Source organism: Phyllostomus discolor, chromosome 8 (genome assembly GCF_004126475.2).
Source record: "Phyllostomus discolor isolate MPI-MPIP mPhyDis1 chromosome 8, mPhyDis1.pri.v3, whole genome shotgun sequence".
NCBI classification, from domain to species: domain Eukaryota; kingdom Metazoa; phylum Chordata; class Mammalia; order Chiroptera; family Phyllostomidae; genus Phyllostomus; species Phyllostomus discolor.
The window spans coordinates 786,777-813,186 of NC_040910.2; the positions used below are offsets into that span (position 1 = coordinate 786,777).

A 26,410-nucleotide genomic window follows, 5' to 3' on the forward strand; every position below is an offset into this window, starting at 1 on the left:
CAGGGGGAGAGGACAGGTTACAGCCTTCCTCCCGTGCCAGGGGTGATGGGGGCGTGGGGAGGAGATCTGCCGTGATTTTAGTTGAAGCGTGTTCCCAGCAGCTCTTCCCTCCAGAAAACGGAGCCCCTGCGGCTCCGCACCGTGCCCCTTGGTCGTCCCCCACCCCGCCCCCTCGACGGGCAGTGTTCTCGGGCACTCAGACCGCCCTCGGAGGGCACCACAGGCGTGACAGCGAGCGGCCCTCCTCGGAACGCAGCGCGCTCCGTCTCGTTAGGGGGCTGTGAACACAGCGGCGGGGTGCACACCGGCACTCCGGGTCCTCGTGGCACCTTTCTTGCAGTTTATTCCTTCGACCTCTACCTTTTCCGACCCTGCACAGGGAAGTGGGACAGCTTCCGCAGTGAGATTCCTGTGGGGCACAGCGTGGCTCACAGCGCCTCCTGCTGGTCACGCTCGTTGAGGACAAGCTGGTGAATCCGTGGAGAGCCAGGTTTTTCTCCTGTCAGAATTCCACTCATCAGACTGAAAGGTGGAAAGTGTTCTAAGTACATTTATTTCAGTTATTAAACCTTTTAGCTAAAATTAAAGAATAATAAAAATAATAAAATAGCATTTTCTTGTATTTGGTTGCTGAATAGTGGACTGTTCTTTGTTACTTAGGACTAGTTTTTAAGATTTCCTTCACCACGATCTGTTTATTTTAACCAAAGTCCCATTCAACGCTCAGATCGATGTACTTCACCCGAATATATTGTTCTTTCACTGATTTTTTTACAAGTCCATGTGGGATTTTAGTCTTTCAATCTAAAAAATAACTCACGCACATGGAATGTGCTTTGCCGTTGTTTTAGACAAGTGTCTCTTCGGTGGCGGGGCTCGGGAGGCTCCGCTTACTAGCGTGTGACCCTTTCGGTGTGTCCCAGTTTCCCTTCCGATTGCAGGTGACGTCTTCCCGTGGGTGGTGGGTGGACAGTTACCTGGCTCACAGTGGGTGGCTGGGCGCACAGGGCCCAGCTCCCCTGGGGCAGAGAAACAAGGGATTCTTACAAGGAAAATGAGCCTTGGGGTTCTTAGTGCGTCTGTGCTTTGTCTGCCGTGTTCGGTTTTCTCTATGTTTGGTGTCGTGCTTGCTCGACGACGTGGTGTGTGTCCTCAGACGGGCACTGCCTTCTCCATAACCAGGTGAGCGTGAAGCTGCACGAGGGGGAGCTCACACCAACAGCTGCCGGTCTGCTAGCGGTCCGGTGACGGGACTGTCCGCCCGAGATCCCGGGCGCCCGCCCGAGCCAAGTCCCCGAGGGCAGCTACCCGGTGCACCGCTGCGGCCCCCAGCGGCCCCCGTGTGTGCATGGGGTTGCCCTCCGTCCTGAGCTCATGAGAGTGGCCAGGAAGGCAGGTCACGGAGGGGGTGCCTCCCTAACTAAGGCCCCGGGCCTGGCGCCCGGAGGACAGGGCGTTGGAGCCAGGCTGGCCCAGCACGGTGTCCTTCTCCAGGGCTCATCCCCCATGGGCGAGGCTGAAGGGTGCAGGGTCCGCTCCGAGGCCGTGTGTCCCCAGGCTGAAGGCGTGGAGGCGGCGGGAGGCTGCGTGCGCCCTACCTGCCCAGGGGAGCACATTGTGTCTCACTACCTGTAGTCCAGGCCGTAATTTAGCCAAAACACTGATCTCAACACATTTTAATTCCTTCTCCTCATTTTTACGATATTACGTCGGGAGTTTTCTGTCTCTCGAGGATGACCCTATTACTTTTTTTAAATAAAGATTTACTATGTTGACAGATTATAGCTCTCAAGTGTCTTGTCTTGGCCAGAAAGTTCATTCGGTTTTCCCACATAATGGCTTAGTAGCACTTAGTTGTCTAGTTGGCTTTCATTTCATTCAAAGTAATTTTGTTAGATTGTATCGTGATAGCCGTCCTGTCAGTGTGCATGAAAAAACTTATTAAAGCTGGTGAATTTTTGTGTAGCCACTTTAATATTGAAGACGGAAGCCACGACACCACGAGCCACACCAAAGCCAGTCTCCATCCAGAGAAGGTGAGGTTTTGTGCGTGTGGAACTGGGAGTCCTCTATTATGAGCTCCTTCTGGAGCACCAAACGATGAATTCCAACAAGGACTGCTTCTAGTTAGAACCACTGAAAGCAGCGCTCAACCAAAGGTGTCAGGAATTAGCAGAAAACGCAGAACCTTCCCTCAGGATAACACAAGACCACGTGTCTCTCTGGTGGCCAGGCAGAAACTGTCACAGCCTGGCTGGGCAGTTCCGGTTCATCCACTGTGTTCACCAGACACTGCACCTTCCGATTTCCATTTATTTCGGTCTTTACAAAATTTTCTTAATGGAAAATATTTGAATTCCCTGGAAGACTGCAAAAGGCACCTGGGACAGTTCTTTGCTCAATAAGATAAAAAGTTTTGGGAGGATGGATTATGAAGTTGCCTGAAAGATGGAAGAAGGTAGTGGGACAAGATGGTGAATACGTTGTAAATGAAGTTATTGGTGAAAATGAAAAATATCTTTTATGTTTACTTAAAAACAGAACAAACTTTTTAGCCAACCCACTGTTCCCCCCGCTCCTTTTAGGGAAGATTAGCATAGCTGATTACTTCTTAAAACTGAAATGAGTTTAAGTAACACTTCATATCTAATGAAGCAAAAAGAAGAAATAATTAAGGGACGGATTCTGAATTTACGAAAGTTTAAAGCGGTTCTGGCATTTCTGAGAGCTGAATTCACTTCTGAAGCCATTGGCTCAAAAAAGTCTTTAGTTTATCCTACATTATTTAGAAAAGAACAGCATTATAAGATTAAAAGTTAGGCTAAAAGGCCTTGCTAAATGCCTTCTAATCAAATATTGTACCTTCACTGTCCTGTGAGTAAAAATAAAACTGTGTCCATACAATAAGTTGGTACCTGTAAATGAGTTTGGGACTGAATAGTAAGAGACACCAACAGAATGATCATATCTCTAGTAAGTATATATGTGAGTAGACATTTTTATATAAACATACACACTTAAACCTTTTGCTACTCAACTAGTTTTTGTAAGACAACGTCCAGCCGACTCCTTTGGAAACCTCACGTGGGGCTACGAGACGCGACCTGCCGAAGGCTCTCGCCCTTTTCCGCGCAGTTGGGTGTCGGTGCAGCTGCGGGGGCGGCGCGCGGCCCTGAGCCTCAGGCCCGCGCCCTGACGTCGTAACCGCAGGGAACGGCGAGTTAGCACGCACCCGGGTTTTCCGGGCAGCGCCCCCCCGTGGTAGGAACTCATCCCGACTCTGGGAGGCACCCCCAGTCGCACCTACGCGCAGGTGAGGCGACCTTGCAGGAGCCATGCGAGGTCGAGTGGTACAGAGGTTTCCCACAACGGCCTGCGTGTCCTTCGCCACCTGGAGGGGGCTGCTCTCTCGGTGTCCTCCCAGAGTCCTTTGCTGCCGTCAGCACGCAGTGTCTCTGTGAGGGCCACCAGAAGGTCAGAGACTCGGCAGGGACTTCCCGAGGACTCCGTGTCCAGTGTAGGGGAGCGGGGGGTTTTTACGGAGCGTCTGCTGGGGCCTGTTGTTTTAGTTCCCTGGCGAGCACAGCGTGAATGTGCGAGGACATCACACACGTGTGTCTCTTGCACGATGCTGCACGCCGCCCAGGGCCCCTGACCCTGGGAGCCCGTGGTCCGGGAGCCCAGGGAAGGCCCCGTCCCCCTGGAGGCAGGGCCTGCTGGCTCCCCCTCCTGTCCACCTGGTGCGGGGTCGCTCGCTCGCAGCAGGGCTCCGTCACCGCTGCGGGCAGCTCGGGCACATGGGAGCTTCTCTCCCACCCTCTTCGTGAACACCTCGGGGTGGGGGGGGTCCTTTCTGTTGGAAGAGCAGCCAGTGTTGGCCCCCCCCCGAGCGGGTGGGTTTACCCTTTGGATTCCGAGCTTGCAGCCAACGGCGGCTTTCTCTGCTGGTCTGGAGCCGGGCCCTCACCGCACGGCATCTTGGCGAGTTTGCCTTGTCGCCGGCTCCGTTCACAGCGACCACAGTCCTTCCCCCGTCAGCCTCTCACCGCCCAAGCACCAAGTATTGGGGCAGCATCGTCCGTCCTTCTTCGCAACAAGAAACTTGCCTTGGAACCAAGAAGCTGCTTCTGAACATTTAAGGAGAAAAAGCCACCTGACGACTTCTTCCTGTGAAGTGTCACGTGGGAGGGGCCGTGGCCGTGGCAGGTGCACAGGCGTCGGGCAGACCTGGGTCCAAGCGCTGCCTCCACCGCATCAGTCGCGGGGACCCAGTTCCGTGGTCTCTGACTCCCAGCGTCCAGACGGAGGACACAGCTTCGCCCACAGTCTGCCCTGGGAGACGTCGTCTCCCTGTGTGTGTGACTGGGGGGGGGGGCGCTTCAGGGCAGCGGGTGGGAAGGACCGCAGCTTGGCCGTCTGGGCCCGGGGGTGGGGGTGGCAGGCCAGAGGGCCTCCCGTCCCCGCAGCGGTGGCAGCGCCACACACAGAATGCATCATCCAAACAGGTGAGCAGTGATAAAACGGGAGCGGGCAGACCCAGTTCCGTGGGGCCTGAAGCTTGTCCAACTCAGGAGGACCCCCCGCCCCCCGGGGACGAAACTGGAATCGGCCCCACGGCCTCGGGGGCGGGGGCGGAGCATCCCTGAGCTTGGGCTCCTCCGCGTCGTCACGGGAAACCTGCTCCCACGGAGGTTCTGACCTTCCCGTTTTCATACGGTTTACACCATCCTCTTCTAGTCTGCTTTACTAATAGTTGTCAATAACTCTCACGCATCACAATTCATTTTACTTTTATTTTTTAAATGATGGGTTTTTTCCCCTCCCAACAGAGGAACAAAACTAAAGGGTTTTTTTTTCCCCCTCAAACCAAAAGCCAGGATGGAGAGGCGACTTCTGGGCGGAAGGGACTGATCACGTTTTCAGAGACGTGGCTCCGCTGGTCCAGCGCCCGAAGCGGTAAACTCACCTGCAGTGTCCTCATCCCTCCAGCAGAGGGCGCCGCCTGGCTCCTGCGCGGCCGCCCGGGAAGTGCTTCCCTCTGCCCACCACACGGGGGCAGCGTCGCTCCCGCGGACTGAGCTTGCCTCTCACGCCTGCCGTCTGCAGGGGGCTTCGCAGGGAGCCGACGTCTGTCCCTCACGCACAGGCCTGACCTGTCCAGTCCCCAGCCAGCCCTGGGCCGGTGGAGAGTTGGTGTCTTTTTCGCTTCTCTCTAGTTTATCTGTGGCAGATCAGACGTTCTGGGAGTGGGGCGATTCGTCTTACTTTTGTGACGCTGGGCTGTCTTTAACTGGCTGGCTCAGGGTGACCAGGTCAGGGCCCAGGTGTTTGCTGTGACAGGGGCATGTGGGGACACCTGGGGGGCAGGCACCATGCTCAGTCCCGCCCCCGCGCTGCACCTGCCACGAAGCATCTCCTCTCTAACCATCATCTCAGGGGCCTTTCCAACCGCTGGGAAGAAAGGGCTGAGGACGCAATGGGCCAGCGACCCGTTCGCCACACAAAGACGGTTTCCCTTCGCACGGCGGGGTCTCCCCACCCGCGGGTGGTGCTCCTGGGGTCGGCAGAGGCCTGTCTGGTTCGCCGTCGGAACTCGGGCCCCGGCTGGCTGGCTCTCCCCTGCCCCGGAGTCCCCGCCCTGCCCCAGCCCCTGCACCTGTGGTTGCTCTGAGCACCGTGCTGCTTGTGCTGCTCAGACAGGGGCCCTGCAGCAGCGGCCTGGTCCTCCCGGCTGCCTGGGCCCCATCGCCGCCGGGAGCCACCACCTCGGGGCGGGGCTCACCCTGTCTCTCTTCGCGGCATTAGCTCTTCTCCAGGATCCGCTGGTGTCGCCCAGTCACAAGGGGCCGTCCCGTCCAATGCCCGGCTCCCACCAGCATCTTGGGGAGAGCAGGATCACAGGGGCGGGGACTTTGGGGACCTTAGAATCCCACGGTGCACAGCTCCGCAGAGGTCAGGCCGTCCTCCCCAACTCCACTGGGCAGGGAGGGACCAGTCTGTGGGTCGCCGTGAGCGAGCCTGAGCTCCGTCTTGCCATCGAGTCCTCAGACAACGGGACGTCCAGAGGCCCTGCCGTTGGGGAAAACACAGGTTGTGCTTTTAATGAGCATTTCTCAGGTGTGTCGCGTTTGAGGGTCATGGCATTTCTTCTTCTGGGTTGTTTTCTGCTCTTTCTTGCTTTATCTGTCCCTGTGCCTCAGCCCCGAACCCTCATTACTTCCTTTCTCTGTTTCAGTGCTTTTCCCTTTGTTTTCTTCTCCGGTGACTAATGCTTATACATTCCTCGTACCCATAAAGGGAACTTAGTGTGCAGTGATTTTCAAAACCGGACTGAGTTCATTTCCATAAAGTTACAGGCATCAGGTTGATTCAGTGGGCTTCTATTGTTTGAAACAGACTCACTGTGATATCTAAAAGTATTTACATCCATTTCCATGCGTATCCTTCAGGTCTGAGAGGGCCGCACACATGTGCCCCGTTGTCCTCAGGAAGTCCCGCCAACGCCGAGCACACGGGGGTGTCCATGTGGCTGCGGGGGGTGCCCAGCGTACACCGTTGCCCAGGGATCTGCACGGCGGTGCGTGAGGTCAAGGTGCACACCCTCTAGAGACGGTTGCTTGTCTGTTAGCAGCCTGTATAGTTTCAGATAATTCCCGAAGATGGAAAATCTGATAAGTTATTAAATCTGAGCCAGTTCACAGGGCTCTGTTTCTGCAAAGTAAGATCAGACCTGAAATACTGGGTTGGCCAAAAAGTGCGTTTGTTTTTTTCCGTATGATGGCTCTAGTAGTGCTTAGTTGTCTTTAACTTCATTGAAAACAATTTTGTTAGATTGTATGTGACAGCTGTCATATCAGTGTGCATTTAAAAAAGTGTCAAAATTGGTGAATTTTTGTGCAGCCATTTTAATACTGAAGCTGGAAGGAAATACATGTTTTTGGTGTATTATGCTTTATTATTTCAAGACAGGTAAAAATGCAACTAAAATGTAAAAAAAGATCTGTGCAGCGTGTGGAGGAGGTGCTGAGACTGACCAAATGTGTCAGAAGTGGTCTGAGAAGTTTTGTGCTGGAGACTTCCCACTGGACGATGCTCCCCGGTCGGGTGGACCAGCTGAACTTGATAGTGATCAAACTGAGACGTGAACTGAGAACAGTCAACGTTTCACCATGCAGGTGATAGCAGAGATACTCCAAATATCCAAATCAATAAACTTATGGGTGAAAATGACACATGTATTTTTTTATTTTATGGAAAAAACTACACGGACTTCTTGGCCAACCCAACACCTCACTGATTGTAACGCAGAAACTCACGCTGCACAGAAGCTGTGTTCACGAGTGGGAGGGTTGGGACTCGGGACGACAGGTGAGCTGGTGGAGGCGGGACCGTGTCGGGCTGCCTTAGGTGCGGATGTGGGACGCGGGCTGGGCCACCCGGGCAGCCTCTGTTTTGTGGGCCCCGACGTACAAGCTGCCCTGGTCGCTGCCTGTAGTGGGTGCACAGACTGGGACTGTGGGAGTGATCGGGGCGACTTTGTGTTTGGGGTGAGAGAACGAGGCGGCAACCTGGCCGGGGGGTGCAGAGCGGAGGCCCTCGGACGCGTTGTCCTGTGAGGACGGACGCGTCCTTGAGAACTCGTCCTGGGAACAGCCAGGTAGCTGACAGAGATGTGAAGGCCAGAGGACCCGCTAGCTTCTTGCCACTCACCGGAAACATCTGTGTTCTTCAAAAGGAGACTCCTGTGCTTAGCGTGTAGGCTAGATATGCTGATGTGGTTAAATGGTTTTTGAATAACTCTCTGGCTGCCTGTTAAGACCCCCTGAACTTTCCTTAAGCCTCCCTCTCCGACCAGAAGCCAGCGCTGACGAGGAGACGGGCGGCGGCCCTGGTGACCCAGGCCGAGCTAGCTGAGCTCGTCTGTCACTTAGGTCCGTGCTAAGTGCTGAGTGAACCCGGGTTCTAGGCCATAGAATGACGCGTGATGCAATGGGAGAAACAGGGTACGGATGAAAACACACGTAAAATGGGGACCTGTGTGCAGTAAGCAAGCACAGGACTCGCGCGGGAGTTTCTGAAGCTCGGGCGTGGGGAGCGGAGGTGGCTGTGGGAAGGGGTGAGTGTGTGTGTGTGCCTGGGCGGGCCGGTGTGCAGCGGGGCCGGGACGGGCTCAGACGCGGTGGTGGAGACGCGGTGCCCGGGGGTCAGCGCCGCGACGGGCGGAGGGATACAGCCGGGCTAGAGGCTGGCGCGAGCACTTCGACCTGGTGGTCGTGCCCTTTGGGTTTGAGAGAGGAACAGGAGTGTGGTTCAGGAAAAGGAAGGGGAAAGAACATGAGTTTTTAAAGTGGGCATGATCCTGATTTATTGTCCGACCATTTTTACTTTTTGGCGAAAACCTGGTGAAACCACGAAGACGTACCGTCTCGCTTTTGTCCTCTGGCCCCCGTGACAAAAGGCTGCAGCCGGGGGAGCGGGGGCGTCGAGCGGCAGACGCTGGTCTCCACGGTCCTGCAGGCTGGGGCCCCACCCAGGCGCCTGCTGCCTCGGCCCGAGTGACCACCCCTGTTGGCGCCCTCGCGGGTCAGGGGCAGAAGGACACAGCCCGGCCCTGGGAGCCCCACCCTGGTCACCTCACCCTGAGCCCCGCGCCTCCCAAAGGCCTCCTCCACCCCTAACCATGTCCCGTGGGGAGCAGGGGCTGCAGCGCTCCCGCCCCGGGGGAGACGGAGTGCTGAGCCCGAGACGCGTGCAGCAGGCCGGTGGGGGCGGGCTCCGGGCTGCGGCGTTTCCTCGTGCTCCGCAGTCGGTTTCCGTGTGCGGAGGGGAATCCACTGGTGGCCGTGCCTCGATTCCTGACCAGTGGGACAGGACGGCTCCAACAACACACGCCCTCAGAACGGCCGCTTCCCATCGCCACGCTCTCCAACAGAAAGCCCGCTTGCATTCCAAACGATTGCTGGTCGGCAGAGACGTCTGGATCCGCAGGCCCCGAGACTGCGCCCGGGAACCGCACAGCCACCCGGTCAGAGCGAGAGTGCCGTGTGCGCGCGCGCGCACACACCGAGAAACCTCCCGGCCTTATCGTCCCGACGTCCTCCAGTTCCTCTTACCGATAAGCGCAAGGGCAAAGTCCAGTGAGTTAAAATAGCGATCTGAATTTTTAAAAGGTTAAAGGCAAACAGTGAAAATGGAAGTTTACCCGAAGCAAACACAGTGACGTCAGAGGGCGGGGACCCAACTGCGGAGCAGAGAATCCAGAGAACCGGGAACAGCGAAACGGTCCGTGCACCCGGAGAATTTGCCTGGAAGCTGTCGCCACCGCTGAGCGGGTCCCCGAGTGTGACGGAGCCGCCGGGGCCCCGGGCGTGACACACGCGCTCACCCAGCGCCGCTGCGACGCCAGGCTCACTCCGCTCTCACGCCTGAGGGAGACTTTGAATTATTTCTCAGAAGTGCAACTAGTTCCCTTCCCCCGGGCGCACGTTCACTGGAGAACACTGCCCCGGGGCAGCAGAAAGGGTGAATAACTCAACAAACCGCAGTCCGGCATGGAGTTCGCTCTGGTTTCCAGCCTGTGCAACTCGGGTGTCTCCCGCCCCGGCACGGCAGGGGGTCAACGCCCAGCGTGGGCGTCTGCAGCGGCCAGGAGGCCCCTTGTCCTCTGGGGCCAGTGCTGCCCTTCCTCCACAGGAGCTCGGCCACACCTGGTGCCTCTCACCTGCCCCTGCAGCCGAGGGGCTCCCTGCCCGCGCTCCCTCAGGGCCTGGGGCCTGGGCCCCCTCCCGCCAGGCCTGGGCTGCCCGCAGGACGCTCCCCACCCCTGGGGACCACGGGCTCTGTCCTCAGTTCTCACCGATCCTCTCGGTGAGGGGATCTCAGGGGATCAACAGGGGCACCTGCTGGAGGCTGCTCTGAGTCCCCATGCTGAGAAAGGAGCAGCCAACAAGACGGCGAACATGAACAAGGGCCTTGTTTGTGGCCGCACGTGCTCGCCGCCGTGGGGGGCAGAGCCGTTGCCCTGGAACCGGGAGAAATGCCCCAGGAGAGGAGTCCGTTGCCACATCCCTCCAGCCCAGCTCAGAGACGGCCCCTGGCCTCCTCAGGGCTGTATGGGCCCTGCTGGGGGAGCCCCCGACTTGTCTGGGGGGTGGCTGTCACCTCACGTCATCGTCCTGTTGCATCACTTAAGCCACGGGGACGTGGGACCTCCCTCCATCTCTGAGCCTCCTCCTGGAGCTCTGGCCAGAGACAGGACCCAGGGGCCCTGTGGTGAGTGGGGCACTGGGTCCTTCCCTCCAGCCCCGCTGTCCCACCGGGCCCAGGGCCCTGGCGCCTCCGCAGCTCCCCACTCGCACACCGCTCTCGGGGCGGGGGGAGCATGTTGGGGAAGAATTGGGATGGACTCAGGGCGACAGGCGTCCCTGGGGTTTGGTGTCGTGGCTGCCACTCCCGTGTGCGTTGTCGGTGAGCAGGGCTCCTCGTGCCGTGGGGCGTGAGCCCAGTGTGGCTGAGCCTGGGTGGGGCGCAGGTGGGCCTTCCTCCTGCTGGCCCCGGGGCTGACTGTGGATGCCAGGAGGTGGCTTGAGGGCCGGGAGCGGAGGCCGGAGGCGCCCCCTGGCTCCAGCTGCGTCTCAGACAGGGAGACAGTGGGCAGTGCTTATCAAAGTTACAAACGGAAAATACTCCCCGGGAAGCGTGTGCTGTGTAAAACCACTGCACAGTTTGTAATCCTCCAAAAACATACGGCAAAGCCTCTGGCTGCCGGGCTTTGCCCTGAGGCGGGGAGCCGTGGCTGGGGCGTGTGGGCGCCCCTCCGTGACGCGCGGAACAGGTGGCCTGCGGCAGGGGCTCTGCGGTCAGGTGCGGGCGAGCACGTGGCTCGGAACAAGCGCTCACGCACTTCCAGCCCGGCTGCTGTGAGGCCCCGTTGTGTGCTGGGCGCGTTCCGCGGGGACAAAGGCCCGGTTCAGGGGCGTCCCTTCCACAAAGGGGCATTGACGGGCCAGGACCAGGGTTTGGACAAATGCACATTTCATCATAACACAGCCTGATTGTCACGGCTCTTCTTATTGAAAAGAATAAAAATGTCACGAGTCATCACAGCAACTGGGCGCTGAGCCCCCCGCGCCCCACGGTGCACGGGGGGCCGGCCTCTTGGCTCCTCAGCGGCCGTCTGGAGGCTCTCAGCGCGCCAGAGGCTTTTAGCTGCGGTCATCAAATAACTTCGATGGTAATTTTTAGCTAAATTTTATACATGGAATGGCTAGAAAGGATGGCAGCGACAACAGGCGAACCGTTCAAGCTCAGAGCCACCTGCAGGGCTCCAGTCCCTGTGCTTTGGGATTTTTTTTGTGGGGGGGGAGCTCTGCAGCCTCCCCAGGAGGGAGGGGTGCTGCATGTTACCGAGACACACAGAGGGAGGGGAGGGGCCGGGGTGCGGGGAGGGTGGCTCCTCCCAGGAGATGGGGCGTGTGTGAGAGTTGTGTACCTGTCGGGAGCACGGTGTGGCCTGGGGGCGAGGACCACCCACCGCAGCCCTCCCACCCGGCAGGCTCTGCGGCTGCCCCGGAACTGTATTGTCCTCTGCCAGGTCTCGGGGTCTGCCTGCCGCAGGGCGCCACACCCCAGGGGAGCTGGCACTGAGTTTGACCCCTTGGGGAGACCACGCTCTAGGCCTCCTTTCTCCTGGGCCTACGCAGCACGGCCGTAGGTGGGTCGGTGCCATCCGCCACCTGTGCGGGTAGGTGGACCGTGTCACACCTGCTCGGAGCTCCCGGGACCCAGCTTTTCATCTCCCGTGTGCCGCCTCCCCCTCACCTGCGCCCGCCCGTCGCCCCTGGTGACTGTTTGCTCCTCAAACACGCCTGCCCGGCCCAGCCCAGTGACTGTGCGGTGACTCTCCTCTCCGCAGGGACGGCGCTGCTCCGGGTCTGCCGCACTGGCTCCCCGCCCCCGCCCTTGCCCCCTCCCTGGCCAGGTCTCTGCTGGTCTCGGCCTCCGGTGGTCTGTCTACACGGGGGTGGGGGGCAATGGCAGCCAGGGGCCGACTGGTGCCGAGTACACAGCCTTCGGAGTGTGGCCGGGAGGACAGCGCGGCGGGAACTCTTGGTGCCCCGGGTCCCTGTCCCGGGCAGGCAGGGTGGGGCCGGTTCCGGGCTGGGCGGGGTGGGTGGGGAGCAGGCCTTAGGCTGTGGTGACGCAGGTGGCACGGAGGCGGAGGGGGACCAGCATGGACCAGGGCACAGAGACACGTGGGTCAGGTAGGAACAGCGTGCTGTTTAGAAGTCTTAGTGTGAAGCACCTTCCAGCGCTGAAGTCCAGCACGTCGGCACTGTCGGTCCCGAACTTGGCCTTGTCACACTTTGTCTCCACTTCCCTCTGCTAGGAACTGCTTGGGGGTCAGTCGGTGCTCTGAGTCGCTCTCCCCTGCCCACCCCACCGTCCAGCCGCCCTCGGCCTCCTGCTGCCTGGGACGGGCAGGAGGAGAGGTCAGTGGTCGAGGGCCACCGACACGGGCTCCGCCAGGTTCCGGGAGGTCGCCGAGGCTGCAGGTCACGGGCAGCCCAGTGCCCACCAGGCCCACTTGGCCACGGGGTGGTGCTGGGGAAAGGGGACGGTGACTGGTTCGTGTGAATCTGTCCAGGCTGCTCCCAGCTGGTGACCCGGCTCATACCCGATGACCCATTTCTGAAACCCCTGGGCTCAGACACGAAGCCAGGACATCTCAAACTTCTATTTCCTTCCCCAAATCGGGCCCCACCCCTGAGCCCGTGGATGAAGCCCCGCCCCAGCCTCCCCACCGTCTCCAACGCCTCCCCCGCTGTGCACAGACACCGTCTCAGGAGACTGCGAGTGTTGCCCTCCTGTGTGTCGGGCCGGGCTCGACCCCCGCCCTGCAGGGTGGGCGGGGCAGCGATCCACAGGCGAGGATGTCGGTGGGGGGCCCCTCCGGCGAGGGCGGGGCAGGCGCTGTGGGCGGGTGGCTGTTTGTCCCCCAGTGGTGTGGGTCCTCGGCCTCAGCGACCCCTCCCTCAGCTCTGCTCACAGCCCCCTGCGTCGTCAGGGAGGGCGGATGGGGTCCGAGTGTCTGGGGGAACGGGAGGAGGAGGGGAGTTTGAGAGCCAGCCTCTCGGGGAAGCGAGCGGCGGCAGAGGGCAGGGTCTGCGTGGACGGTCCTCCCGAGGACCTGCGAGGACCCCTCGGGGGCAGCCGCCCCTTTTTGCTTAGGGCCCCGGGACAGCTGCGGCGGTCTCCCCTGGGACCGCCCCCGTGGGGGAGGCTGGGGACCCGGCGTGGCAGCAATGGAGCCCCGAGTCACGGAGCCGAGGGCAATGCACGCGGCCGCTGTGGAGCGGCGCCAGGGGGAACCCTTCCCTACCCTCCTGTTCCCCGCTTTGCTCCCCGCACTGTCTGGCACACAGTAGGCCCTCCGCGTGCGCTGCACCAGCGCGTGGCTGAGAGGTGGGGGAGGGCGTGGTGGATGCTGGAGAGGAAGACCGAGGGCGGGGTTGCACGTCTTGTCCGTACAAAGGCGCTCCGACCTGCGTTCTCGGTGGCAGGCGCCGGGAAGGGCTTTAAGGGGGAGCGTTTGAGGACGGTGTGAAGGCCGGACGGCGCCGGAGCGAACCGGAGTCGAACCAGAATCGAACCCTCAGGGCGACGAGACAGTGTGGAAGGGAAATCAGACAGACTCGGTGAGCAGTTAGCTAATCAAGACGACCTCCACAGGCCCTGCGGTTGCTGCGTCGAGCAGCAGAGTGAGTCTGGGAGACCAGTGAGGGTTGCCGTGGTCCATGGGGACGATGGGAGAAACGATGGGTTCCGTGTCGAGCCCCTCATTGAACATGCCCGTGGTGTCGTGGAGAGGTGTTCGTGGGAGGTCGGCTGCACGTGTGTTTGGTGTTTGCTGGGATCGAGGATGCAGAGGGCTGGCAAGCCCCACGCAGGTTTCCGGCAGGTGCCCAGTGGTATACTTAGAGGTGTCTTCACCAAACGAGTGCCCTGCAATTAGATGCTTCCCACAGCAGGCCCGTGGGGCTCCCCTCTGTCTCCCCTGTGGCCCAGGCTGGGGGGGCCAGTCCAGGAGCCCCAGGTCTCCCCCGGTTGTGCACTGACTGCTTGGCGCTGCACCAGCATGTGAGGGATTCCAGTGCACGGTGACAGAAGATGGCCACTCGGACCACTGGTCAGGAGTTCTCCAGGTAAGACAGCGTGAAATCATTTCACTCAGGTGTACCGTTCCGTGGTGTGGAAGTGACCTTAGCAGCGGCGACAATCTCGTGATGTCACACATGCAAACGTCCAGGGCGCAGTGCGTCTGGGTGGGAAGAATCTAATCGTGCATTTTAGGTCTGACAAGGGGTGGCTCTGGACCCTCCTGTCCCCAAGCCCAGAGGAGGGGCACTGGACCGGTTGGGGATTCTAGCTTGATGTCAGCCATGCAGCCAATTTTAGCTGTGCCGTGTAGCCCTCTCTGTACCTCTGTGTCTAGATATAGACAGATGTGTAGATAGACAGGGAGATACATAGATCGACAGACAGACAGACAGACAGGCAGAGGTAGAGAGATGTCGCTCTTGCCATCTCGATAACCGTCTCTGTGGTCTGCGCTGACGGCTGCCCGTGCGGGGCCTCCTGCTGGGTTCCGTGGTTTCACCAGAAGTGGGAAGGTTCCTTAAGGAAGTGCACGCGGTTGCACGATCAATTGTAGGTGGATGTTCGACAGCTTCCAAGCTTCAGACAGAATTTGTCCTCGGTGATTTACCTCTTGGCTGCTGTTTTGTTGTGTAATTTAGGAAACACTGAGAAGCTGTTGAGAGTTCGTGTCTCTGGCTCAGTCCCGCCAGGCACATCCCAGCTGCTTGTGTGACCTCTCAGGGGTTCAAGGTCCGGCCAGGAGCAGCACCAGCCGGCGAGTGTGACCTCAGTGAGACGTTGTTTAGGGGAGGTCTGTGCAGAAAGCGAGGTCTCTGCAACCTCTCAACGGCTCTGGCTGTGAGGGGGGAATGGAGGCGACTCACGGAGATTTAGAGCCGTAGGGAGGGAATGGTGGACTCAGGGCCCCGAGTCTGGGGAGGGGGCTCCCTGCACTCCCCTGCTGCCCGGGGGAGGACCCACGCGGGGCTGCCTCCAGGGGACCAGAGCCAGGAGCCCCCTCCCCCACCTCCATGAGAGGCAGAGGTAACATGCCTCCTGGAGACCCTGAAATGTGGCTTCTCACCGGGCCCCAGGGTGACAAGGCAGGGGCAGCTGCAGAGACAGAGACTGGCCTCGAGGGGCAGTCTGCCTGGTGGCTTGTCTGGATGTCGCCCCTGACCCCTTCTTCGTAGAATCGCTGTGACCTTTGGGTACTGGGCTCGATAAACGTCACTTGCCCTGAGATGGGAAACATGCTAACACCTTGAAGTTGGGAGAAGTGCATTTGGGAGTGAGGAGAGCTGCTGAGCATACAGGCAGAGAGAAAGGCAGAGAGAAGTGTGACAGATGCTGCTGCTCTGGTTGCCACTTGATTTATGTAGCAGAATAGGGCCCTCGTTTCTTTTAAGCGAAGAGTTCTGACTATCGCCGGTCGGTGGTTGTCAGCCCAGGGGTCTGCAGCCCCTGGGGGTGCAGTGGGGGTTAGTACACACGTTTCAAGCCACGGGATTCGGAAGGTAAGTTCATCAGTTTGTCATTTTGGTGTCCATGTGTCGTCATGACAGAACTTGAGTGAAGCAGAAGCAGGAGACTCCGACCCCAAGGGTAACGCGGTGCAGAGGCCGGGGGAGGGGCGGCAGGACAGACAGTCTATGGCAGGACAGGCACTCTCACTGGCACACACAGGCTGGGAGGGCAGTTTCCCAGGAAGAGAAACTCGACACCTGCCTGGGCCAGCCGGGCTGCTCCCAGGCAGTGCCACACTCACGCACTTGGTAAAGTCAAACACGAAGAATTATAGCACAAAGCGTGTCCCCATTAGTGACCATGGGAACGCCAGCATCCAGGCTCAGAGTCTCACCCAGCGTGTGTGGTCCTGTCTGCCTGGAGGGGCGCGGCCGCCGCTTGTCCCCAGCCCCCGTGGAGAACTTGGTGGGTTCTGTGCTGCCGCGGCTCCGGGGCTGCTGGGTGAGAGCTGTGCCTGCTGCACGAGGAGGCCCTGGACGCACGTGGTCGGCGGGCGTGTGTGAGGTGCGCCTGCAGGTCCTGCGGGGACCGGCCCTGCCGTCCTCCCCCTCGCACGGCTCCCGGCTGCCCCTGGTCCCCGGGCCCCAGAGACCCAGCACTGCTGCGGAGAGCGCCCCAGCAGGGCGACCTTTCAGGGAATGACTCTCGACATTCCCGCGTCTCTGTACGATTGGAACGGCTGCTTACTTGTACGGGCACATTTTTGTGTTTAGTTTCACACCTGATGTCATTTGTTCTGTGATGCCATCGGCCAGGAAACCAGGGTCTCTTAGTGCAGTTCCAGCCAGACCTGCCTTCAACGATGTCTGATTCTCTGGGCCAGGAGGTCGGCCATTGTCCCAGACCGTTGTTTCCGTGTGAGACACACGTGAGAGTCGCCTTTGGGCCAGCGCCAGGGATTCGACGTGTGATGAGTGAGACGGGGATTTCCCAAGGGGCTCTCTGGGGGAGACCGGCACCGGTGACAACAACCCTGTAACTCTCTGAACTTGAGAGTTGTTGACCACGGAGTCAACAGAGCACAGTTATAATACTGCGTGTCAGAGGGAAGAGATGGTGAATGTGGACGTCAGGTGTCCGTGTGCTCGCGTTGACAGGAAGAACAACTGCAGGATGCAGGCTCCAGGCGGTCATTTCAGCAGATGCGGGACTCACGCTGTGTGGGACTGAGCACAGTGCATGAGAAACAAGTGCCACTCAGGAGGAGGAACCATGTTTCCAAAGGCGAGCAAACAGGGAGAGGGTCAAGACAGGAGACCTGTCTTGCAGGACTGGCAACCTCAGCGTGCCTGGCCCGTGCTCGGCACCCACCCGGGGAGTATCCAGGAAGGCACAGGTCCCAGGACCGTGGTCTGGTGGTTCCCAGCGCCTCGTACCCTGCGCTGTCCGCACGGTATTAGGGATGCAGTTAAAGAGAGGTCCGGGCCGAGTGTCCCTGTGGTAAAGGTGCGTCCTTCTGAGACACCCTCAGGGATCTGTGTGTCGTGTCCCTGTGCCGACGGGAACCTTGAAGCACAGAGGAGACGGGCCGGTTAGAAGGCAGTGGCGACCTGCCATGAGAGAGTCGCAGTAACACAGACGAAGTCGCACCAGCCCTGAGCACCAGAGGCTGCGTCAGCTGTGCTTTCAGAGCCCCTGGGCCTTGTTCCTGCCTTACGAGGTGGGCGGAGCTCCGCACCTGGAGGGCTCCGGCCCAAGACCAGTGTATCCCTTTCCTTGCGGATTAACTTCCCTACTTGCGGATGTGGTTAAAATTTAACCTGGCCGCTTTGTTAGGTAAACCCCACGGGCACTTCAGGGTAATTTGCATAAATAGCACCAGTGAGACTTACAATTAGGCGCCTAAAGTTTTAAATGCCTGAGTGGACTTAAGTTATGTGTCGCTTGACTTGGGGTGAGCTCAGTGCCTCAGCCGTTGGGGCCCTGCAGACTCCCATGCTTACTAATTCTGCCACATTCCCCTGGAGAGTGCAGAGCCGGGCCCAGTCCCGGGTCGGACTTGCAGTCTGGGGCCTGTGTGACCTGCGTTGCTTCTGAGAGAGCTGGGCTGTTATCCTATGTCAGGAGGCTTCTCGCCTCCTCTGTGAGGAGGAAACACAGGTGCTGTTCCAGGTGACACCATGTGTCTGTTGGCTGCTTCTCTGAAACAAGTTGAGTCTGCGAATGACCTGCCGATGGGAAGGCGGCCGTCACCACCAGGGAACAAACGTCCGACTGTGGTTTCCAGCCACCGTTTCCAAGCAAGTGTTCGCCAGCCTGTTATGCATGCGACACCGACTGGGCCCCTTGGTCACCCAGCGCCATGGGCCAGCTGCCCGACTGTCCTGAGCACTCTGGACACATATTTTTAATAACTGAGAACCTCACTTCAAATATATTTTTGGAAATATGTGTTTTATATTGAACCTCGTGTTTGAGGCTGATATTATTAAACATTGGTTTGACTCGAAGGTGCCCACACAGGTCCAAACTGATTCCTACAGTGCCGTCTGGAACCTGCCCTTCAGCACTGCACTTCCCGGAGGGGGTCTGGCTCCCCCTTTAGAACTGTTTCCCATGTTAACAGTCCGCACGGGACATGCAGGTGGTTTCTTTTTGCCCAAAACACGGCCTTGCCCGTCAGACCGGGCCCGATTCACCGGGCTTGGCTCCGAAGGGCGTTCATTTCCAACAAGCAGACGCATTCCCGGAGACAGAATCCCCCATTGCTGCCAGTGTTCCCGGGACTCGGCGGCGCAGGGGCCGTGCGGCGTCCTCCCGCAGCCGCGTCGCGGGGCGTGAGCGGGCGCCCAAGGAAGCGTGTCACAGGGAGTGTCCTCTGGTTGTCTCCGTTTGGTATCTTTGTTGAGACGATGTGTTTCATCAACTCGGGTGACTCACGTGGGCACCTGGGTTAAACTGTAGTGATTCTATTCACAGTCATTCATTCAAAGGGCCTGGGAATGAACGCAGCTCTCACCGCCAGCTTCAGGAGGCCGCTGGAAGCTGAAGAAGGAGGCCGTGGTGGACGTTCAGGCAGTGTCGTCAGTCACTGGTGACAGCTGAGGCGAGCACACGCCTGCTGCGCACCCGGGACCGCGCAGACCCCGTCGTGTGCCGCGGGACTGCAGCCGTTTCCCGCCCAGGGTTCCCGCCCCGTCTTCGTGCCGGCCGCGGTGTGCGGGGCGGGGGGGCGGGACGGGGACGGTGCGGCTTCTGCGGGTCTTCCTGGGAGCCTCCCTCCGGGGCGGCCTCTGGTCACGTGACCCCGCTTGGCCAATGGCGGGGAGTCTGAAGGGGGGAGAGAGAGGGAGGGGGGGAGGGGGGGGAGGGCTTCCCAGAAGGATCGGCCTCGGGAGCGAGGCAGCCCCTGCTTCTGGCCGCTCCGCGCCCCCTGCCTCCTTCCTGAGGTGCGGACCAGCCGCTGTGGCCCGGGACCGTGCCCAGGAGCGCGGGCAGATTGACGGGCGCCGGCGCCGAATGCCGACCCGCGAGCGCCGGGCTGCTTACTGCAGCAGCAGAGGCGTCCCCGCGGGGGCGCTGCAGTGGGCGGCGGGCGGCCACAGCGCCCGGTGGTCACGTCAGCGCCCCGTGGCCACCGCGGGGCGTCGGTGCGCGCAGCTGCTGCTGCCGCTCCCAGAGCCTCCGGCGGCCGACGGATGCTGTCGCCCGAGGAAAGTGCCCGACACCAGCTCCCTAACTTCGACGACACGCGTGTCTCCCAGTGCTGCTGCGTGTTCTCTCGTGACTTCTGTAGCACGCCCTTTGATGACCTTGGCGTCCGTTTGCCATGGTTGCTCCTTACCTGGCATCACCGCCCGTAACTCCTGTACCGTCACCGCTTTATGGGTCCCCTTTGTTTTAGAAAATGTCGGGTACACGTGTCCCCTAAGTACATCGGGTCATAGTTTTCTGTCAGAATTCTCCCGAGAGATGTCCGCGTGCACGTCCCGGGGCATGAGGGGAGTGGGTGTACGCGTGCACGTCCAGGTGTGTGAGGGGAGTGGGCGTCCGCGTGCACGCCCGGGTGTGTGAAGGGAGTGGGCGTCCGTGTGCACGTCCCGGGGCATGAGGGGAGTGGGTGTACGCGTGCACGTCGGGTGTGTGAGGGGAGTGGGCGTCCGCGTGCACGCCCGGGTGTGTGAGGGGAGTGGGCGTCCGCGTGCACGCCCGGGAGTGTGAGGGGGAGTGGACGTCCGCGTGCACGTCCGGGTGTGTGAGGGGGAGTGGACGTCCGCGTGCACGTCGGGTGTGTGAGGGGGAGTGGACGTCCGCGTGCACGCCCGGGAGTGCGAGGGGAGTGGAGGACGCGGGGTCAGAGACCTGCGCGGGCGAAAGCAGAGAACGCGCACGGCGCGCGCACGTGCTGGCAGGCGCCTGGCAGGGACACGAGGCGGTGCAGACCTCGTTGCAGAGGGAGACACCAGGCGGAGCAGCCCCGGGTGCCGAGGGGCGGCAGTTTCTGGAACCCGGGAGACTGCGTCCGGTGACTCCATGGTCCCCCGCGGTCCCGGGCGCTGCGCGGCCACAGCGCACAGGCCGCACACGGGCGGCCGCGGTGAAGCCTGTCCCTCGGCCGTGTCAGTCAGGTTGCGTCTCCAGGAGCGCGCCCAGCCGCGCAGGCGGCCGGCCCGGCCCCTCCGGTGCTCTGTCCCGGGCACCCAGCAGGCTGTCCCGGACCAGCGTTCCTCGGGCCGCGCCGGGGCTGCTGGAGCGCGCCCAGCTCCGCGGGGGTGGGAGCGCGCGCCCGCAGGGCTGCCGTGGAAGGGGGCGAGCGCGCGGGGGCGAAGACCGGCGTCTAGAAAAGCATCAAGCGGACACGGCGGACGTGCCTGTGTCGTGCTGGACCCTCGGGGCCGGCTGGGCTTGCCGGGAGCGGGCGGTGCATTTAGGTCAGACGAGTGAGGAGTGACAGTGTGGCAGTTGTCACACGAGACACAGTTTTCTCCAGGAGGCATACGGGCTACCATGGACAGTCCGTGAGAAGCCACAGGTGCCTAACGGAGGGGCGGGAGCTGCGGGGACAAGCCTTAGCGCTGACTTCACGTGGTCCTCTGAGCCACCTGCACCTCGCGGGCCTGCGACCCCTGGTGGATGGAGACTCGGTCCAGGCTGAGTGAGAGCCCGGCCCAGCGAACCTTCCAGTTCTGAAAGGCCGGAGGTCGTAACGCCCGTGGCCTGTTCCCGTGTTTTCTGCAGCTCACTCTGAAGCAGGTTTATCAAGTTTTGGAGATTTTAAAAGATTTAACTTATTGGGTGCTAACTCGAGTTCAGAGTGAATTTTACTGATGACATTGTGTAATCATGAAAAAAAGATACTGCTTTAGAATACGACATGTAGTTATAATAAGCTAACGTCATAACGTTGTGACCTTGGAAGAAATGTCCAAGCCGGATAGAGAAGTTTCATAAGAGTTTAAGGCAAACTGAAGACACGAGCCGGGGAGCAAGGGCTCAGACGCTCCCGAGAATAACAGGCCTGCGTTTCCTCTTCTGCACTTGACCTTGAGGAGGAGAGCAGGAGGATTACGTGAGGGGGAGAAAGCAAGGCAGGAATGGATGGCAGGACGGTCAGGAAGGTCAGGCGCCTTCTTGAGGGTTCCTACCCCGAGCGGGGGGCCCGCTCCTGGCATTCTGCAGGAGTGTGCCCGCCACACACAGGAACAGTGGACAGGGTCGGCTTGAAACCTTTCACTAAAAGAGGTCTAGGCCGCGGGCGCGACTGCCCACCCTGACCCGCCCAGTCAGGGATTCATGATCAGACCACCCTGGGCGGTTACCTTCTACAGAACCCCCTTTTTATAACGGTGTCTACCACCATGCAACCAGAATTATTAAAAGTATAAGTAAAGTTAATTTTACACAAAGGAATGTGACACAAATTATAGAAAGATTTTCACGAGTTAAAGTTCTTCCTTAGTTTCTTTCTTTCTTTCTTTTTTTTTTTTTTTTACATTTGCATCACCAAAACGATAGCTTGAAATTGCTTGAACTACAGCTTCACCCTTGACACTGGAGAGAACAGAGCTTCTGAAATAAATGCTTCTCTTCCGTCATGTGGGATTGTTACCTGCTGTTCAGTGTTAGTGTTTATTACTTTAAGGCTTTTAAAATGCAATGAAAAAGAAATGTGTCCCTGCTCAGGTCAGGTACAGGGCTGGCAAAATATTCCCAGAGTTCTCACAACACTTCACATTTCTGATCTGAGGAAGACAGCTCCTGCTTGCTTGAAAGGGTCTCCGTGGGTGAAGGCTCTGTGATCCCGCCCTCGGTGACCGCGCGGCGTTAACACTGAGGCCGCAGGCAGGCGAAGGTCAGTGTTTTCCCTGCGCCTCGTCACGTGGCGACGCAGACAAGAGCACCTTTCCGCCCTCTCCGCCGCGGCGCGCACAGAGTTCCCACCTGTCCGGGGAGCGGGGAGCGCGCCGCTGGGTGGCCGCAGCTCCGAGGGAGGGCGCGCGTGCGCAGCGGGACGGCCGCAGGGGGAGCGCGCGGCCCGCGCCCCGTCCCGCAGTTCCCGGAGCGCCGCGGGTGTGGGCGCGGGGCCGACGGCAGCGCCCGCGGAGAGTGCGACGCGCACGCAGGTGGGTGCGCGACGCCCCCCTGCACGGCCGCGGGCGGGCTGGGCCGAGCTCCGCCCCCATCGCTTTCCCGGGACCGAACTCCCCTCCCGGGCGCCCCCCGCCCCTCCCCCACCGCCGGCCTAAGTTTCAACTTTCCAGCGGGGGCGCCCTGGCACTTCGCGCCGCGTGGTGTCCCGGCGCAGGGGGCGCAGCGGTCTCAGCGGCTGAGGAGGCTGAGGCGCAAGCGGCGGCGGGGCGGCCGGCGGCCGGGCGGGCGGGCGGGGGCCGGGGCAGAGCACGTGTGCTCGGAGTCAGGGGTCCGCAGCCCAGGGTCCAGGCTCCAGCTACGTCCACCTGGCGGGGAGCGGCGCATCGGGGCGCGTGCACCCCGCGGTCCGGGCCGGAGCGGAGGCGCTCGGGCCTGCGGGACCCGCTGCCGAGGAGGAGGCGGGTAGAGGGTCCGCGCCGTCGACCGTGAGCCCAGATCCCCCCGCGCCTACCGGGCACGACCGGCCGCGGGCGGATACACCTGCCCCGCCGATCCCCTCGCCGGGAGCGAGGCCGAGGTGAGGGGCGCTGGGCCGAGGGCAGGTGCGAGCGGGCGCAGGGCCGGGGGGCGGAGGGAGTTACGGGGACCTTTCGGGTCGCGCCGCCTCCCACCGCGGGGCCGCGCGGGGTGAGGTGTCCCGGGGCTGGCGGCACGCGGCCCCCCACCCCCACCGCGCCCGGGTGCCCAGTGAGCGCGGCTGCGGGGGCTTCGCCCCTGAGAGGACACGGGGTGGGGGAGGGGCTGGATGCGAGGTGCTGGGACGCAGGTGTGCGCCGGGGGCGCCGGCGCCTGCGGAGCGCGGAGGTTTGACGGTCAGGGCGGTGGCCGTGCGGCCCATCGCATCCCGGGTAGGGGTCCTGTCCCTGGACTTTCGTCAGCACCTGCGCCGCTGGGCCCGGGACCGGGGCGGGGGGGCGGGAGCGGGGGTCAGCCACGGGGACTTGCAGAGGCAGCGGGCTTCTCCCACGGTGACCCGGGGGTCCCGCCCCCCGGTGCGCGCAGGGTGAGGAACTGGCGCAGCCTCGTGTGCAGGCCGCCACCCAGACAAGGTAAAGACGCTGGGCCACCACCCTGTACAATGAGCTTTTCATTATCGGGGACCTGACGCGGCGCCAGGCGGCCCCGTGCCAGCCTGCTGCTCTTTATTCCTCACAATCGCGTGTCAGAAAGTCCCGGGTCTGCGAGTCCTGCCCCGACGCGGGAGGGGGGCGAGTGCGCCTTCCGGGGAGCCGGGCCCTGTCGGGGGCGCCGCTCTGCCCCCGCAGATTCCGCGTCAGCCGGGGAGCCCTGCTCCCGCACGGAGCGCGGACCTCCCTCGTGTCCCCGAGTTAAACCATTCGTCAGCCCGTCTCTGTGCGGGGTGAGGGGCGGACTGGTCCGCGTGCAGGGGAGTTCGGCCGCAGGACTGGTCTCTGGTGAACGACCGTCCTGGAGAGCTTCAGGGCAAACCCTCTGGGGTCGGAGTGGGCGCCCCCCGGAGGTGACTTGGTGTCTCAGTAGCGCGGGCACAGCTGAGGAGAAGGACTCTCCTGGCTTTTTCTGGGGAATATGCTGCAGAGACTCAGAGCCCGCCATCTAAAGTTTACTAACGCAGGCGCTGGCTTCAGCAAAGCGGTGAGAGTAAAGATGTAACAATTTTTCTGGTAAAATGGATTTTTTTTGGTGAAGCGTTTGACATTGGCATTGCACCTAAGTGACTTCACACATTGCAGGTTCCTCCTCGGTAATCATCAGCCTGCAGGTAAATACTGATGACAAAGGGAGGGAGTGACCCCTCTCTCACTTCTCCGAGTCCTCCCACAGTTGTTTACGGGTCGGTGTCAGCGGTGCCGGCTCCGTGCCTCTGAAGTCACTCACGCCGGCCGGCCGCAGGGCACCGGGAGGGTGGGGACGTGAGACTGTCCCTGCAGTGCAGGGAGCAGCTCACTGGTGGACACCATCTGGGCTGTCCCTGTTTACCTGAGCACATTTTCTGCATAGTTGACCCCTCAACTCCATCAATTACCGAACCTTTAAAAAAGTTGCCCGTAAACCAGAGGAGCGTTTCTGAATCTCACGCTCTGACCCGCCCCCAGGCGGTGGGTCAGGGCCGCGTGGGGCTGTCCGTGCAAACGGGAATTCACGGGGCCACGACCTGCCAGCGCTGCTCCCGCCGCCGCCGAGCGAGCAGGGCGCAGCCTGTTCGCAGCAGGTGAGCTCAGCCAGCCTGAAACTCTAGAGTGGAGACGGGACTACCCTCCCCTTTGTTTCTGGCCCTCTCTCCGCTGTCAGCTATCGCTTTCACGGCGGTCAGGCTGCGAGCGGGCCTGCTGCGGTGTTCCGTGAAATCCCGTGGGCCTCGCCCGCGTGTCAGGCTGTGACCGCACGACAGCTGGCCGTCCTCGTGCTGTGCTTCTGGGCTGCGTCGTGAGCTGAGCGGCTGAGGTCCCAGGAGGGCGGCCTCTGTGCAAGGGGTTCTGACGTGTTTTCTCAGCAGGAAACTCGGTGTTCGGGCTCTCTGGGTGGGTGTCTGGCTTTCAGGCAGGTCAGGCTCCTGGGAAGTCTGCTTCTCTGCGGAACGGAAGCAGCGCTGGTGTGGACTTTGTGTCTGCGGCCCAGGCTGGGCTTGGCTGGGGACGGTGCTGGGAGGGGCGCTTCGTGCCCGGACACTCCCTGGCCGTGGGCGGTGTGGCGCTGTTTCCCGACGGGAGGCCGGGACGCAGGGTGACGCACGGGTCCTGACGCCCTCCTGCTGGGTGAGGCCAGTGATTTCACTGCCGCTTTGCATCTCCTGAGGAAGATCTGTGTAGTCAAATGAGGATGAGCAGAGTGGTCTGATTTAGTGTCGGGAAGAGTGCTTGCCGTCTCTCCCTCCCCTGAGTAGTCCGAAAACGCTCCTTCCTCAGCAGGTGGTTGGAGGAAGCCCCCCTCACTCTGTGCAGACCCTGCAGGGGCCCTGGGTGGGGTGGGGAAAGCAGGGGGTCTCGGGAAGTGCAGACAGCAGGTGCCCCGGTGAGCGCGCCTGCACACCCACAGGCAGAGCCCTCTGCAGCCAGGTCCACCTGGGACGGAGGCTCCCTGGAGGGGGTGACCTGAGAGACAGGTTGGTGGAACAAAGGGGTGGTGTGCTGGGCGCAGGACGCGCCTCCTGCAGCCGGGAGGCTGGGCCTAGGATGAGACACAGGCCGCCGGGACTGGGCGGGGCGAGGACCTCCTGAGGCGAGGCGGTGAGGCAGAGGGAGGGTGTGGTCACACCCTTGGGGGGTGACTGATGGCAGGTGGTGGCACAGGAAGGTGCGACGGGGGCTGAGGGGTGACAGGGATCAGGTCTGGACCTGGAAAGGGGTGTGTCCGGTGGGTCCCTGTCCAGTGGTGTGAATGACCGAATGGATGGATTTAGGGGTTTTCAGAGTACAGGTGGTTGTGAGAAAGGAGGTGACTGGGTCTTCCGGGGCGGGTGTGAAGAGCGAGGAGGACAGACAGGCCTGGGCGGGGGCCCCCACTGGATGAGTTGGACAGAGAAGGTGCAGAACTCGAGGCCGGGGAGCGAGGCCAGCAGCTTGTTGGTGGCCGATGGGGAAGAGTCTCGGGAAGCCAGGGTCAAGGACAGACCCACAGGGCCCTGACCTCGAACTCAGGGCTCGGTTCCTTTTCCCCATCTGCACCCCGAGGACCAAATCGCCCGCTTGCTGGGCTCCAGGGGGCAGGTCCCTGGGCTGGGTGACGAGGTCGTCACCACGTCCAGCTGCACTTGCTCTCGGGGCCCAGGGAGGAGATGAGATGGAGCATTTGGGAAGGTGATGGGGTGGCTTGGGCCGTTCCCAGCAGGGAAGCTGACGGAAGGGGCGGCTGCAGGCTCTGCGGGGAGCGGCGAGGGCCGTGGGAGGCGCCGCCTTCCCCGGGCGCGGACGGGCGCGGCCCGGCGCGGCCCACAGCTGGGCTGCTCCCAGAGCAGCTGGTCATCCAACTGCAGGCGTTTTTAACGCCTTCTGTCAAGTGTTCTTGGAACCGTGAGTTCAAGTTCCTGAGCTAATCTAATGAGGGCCGAGATTATTCATCTTAAAGTAATCTGAAAACCCAGACAAACAAGACAGGTCTCACTGAATGCCCGAGGCTGTGAGGCACCTCCTGACCGCTCCAGGCCGAGAGCCGCCGGCCCGCAGCAGTGGTTGGC

At 61.0% G+C, this 26,410-nt stretch overlaps 1 protein-coding gene across 1 annotated transcript in view; it reads left to right on the forward strand.

Annotated features, from left to right (window-relative positions):
• The first annotated feature begins 22,060 nt into the window (after positions 1 to 22,060).
• The window catches only part of UGT8 (UDP glycosyltransferase 8), a 29,426-nt gene continuing 25,076 nt past the window's right edge, over positions 22,061 to 26,410 (forward strand). The window contains exon 1 of the mRNA XM_028520531.2: positions 22,061 to 22,229. The gene's annotated coding sequence lies outside the window, so the exon portion shown is untranslated. The remainder of the gene's footprint in view (positions 22,230 to 26,410) is intronic.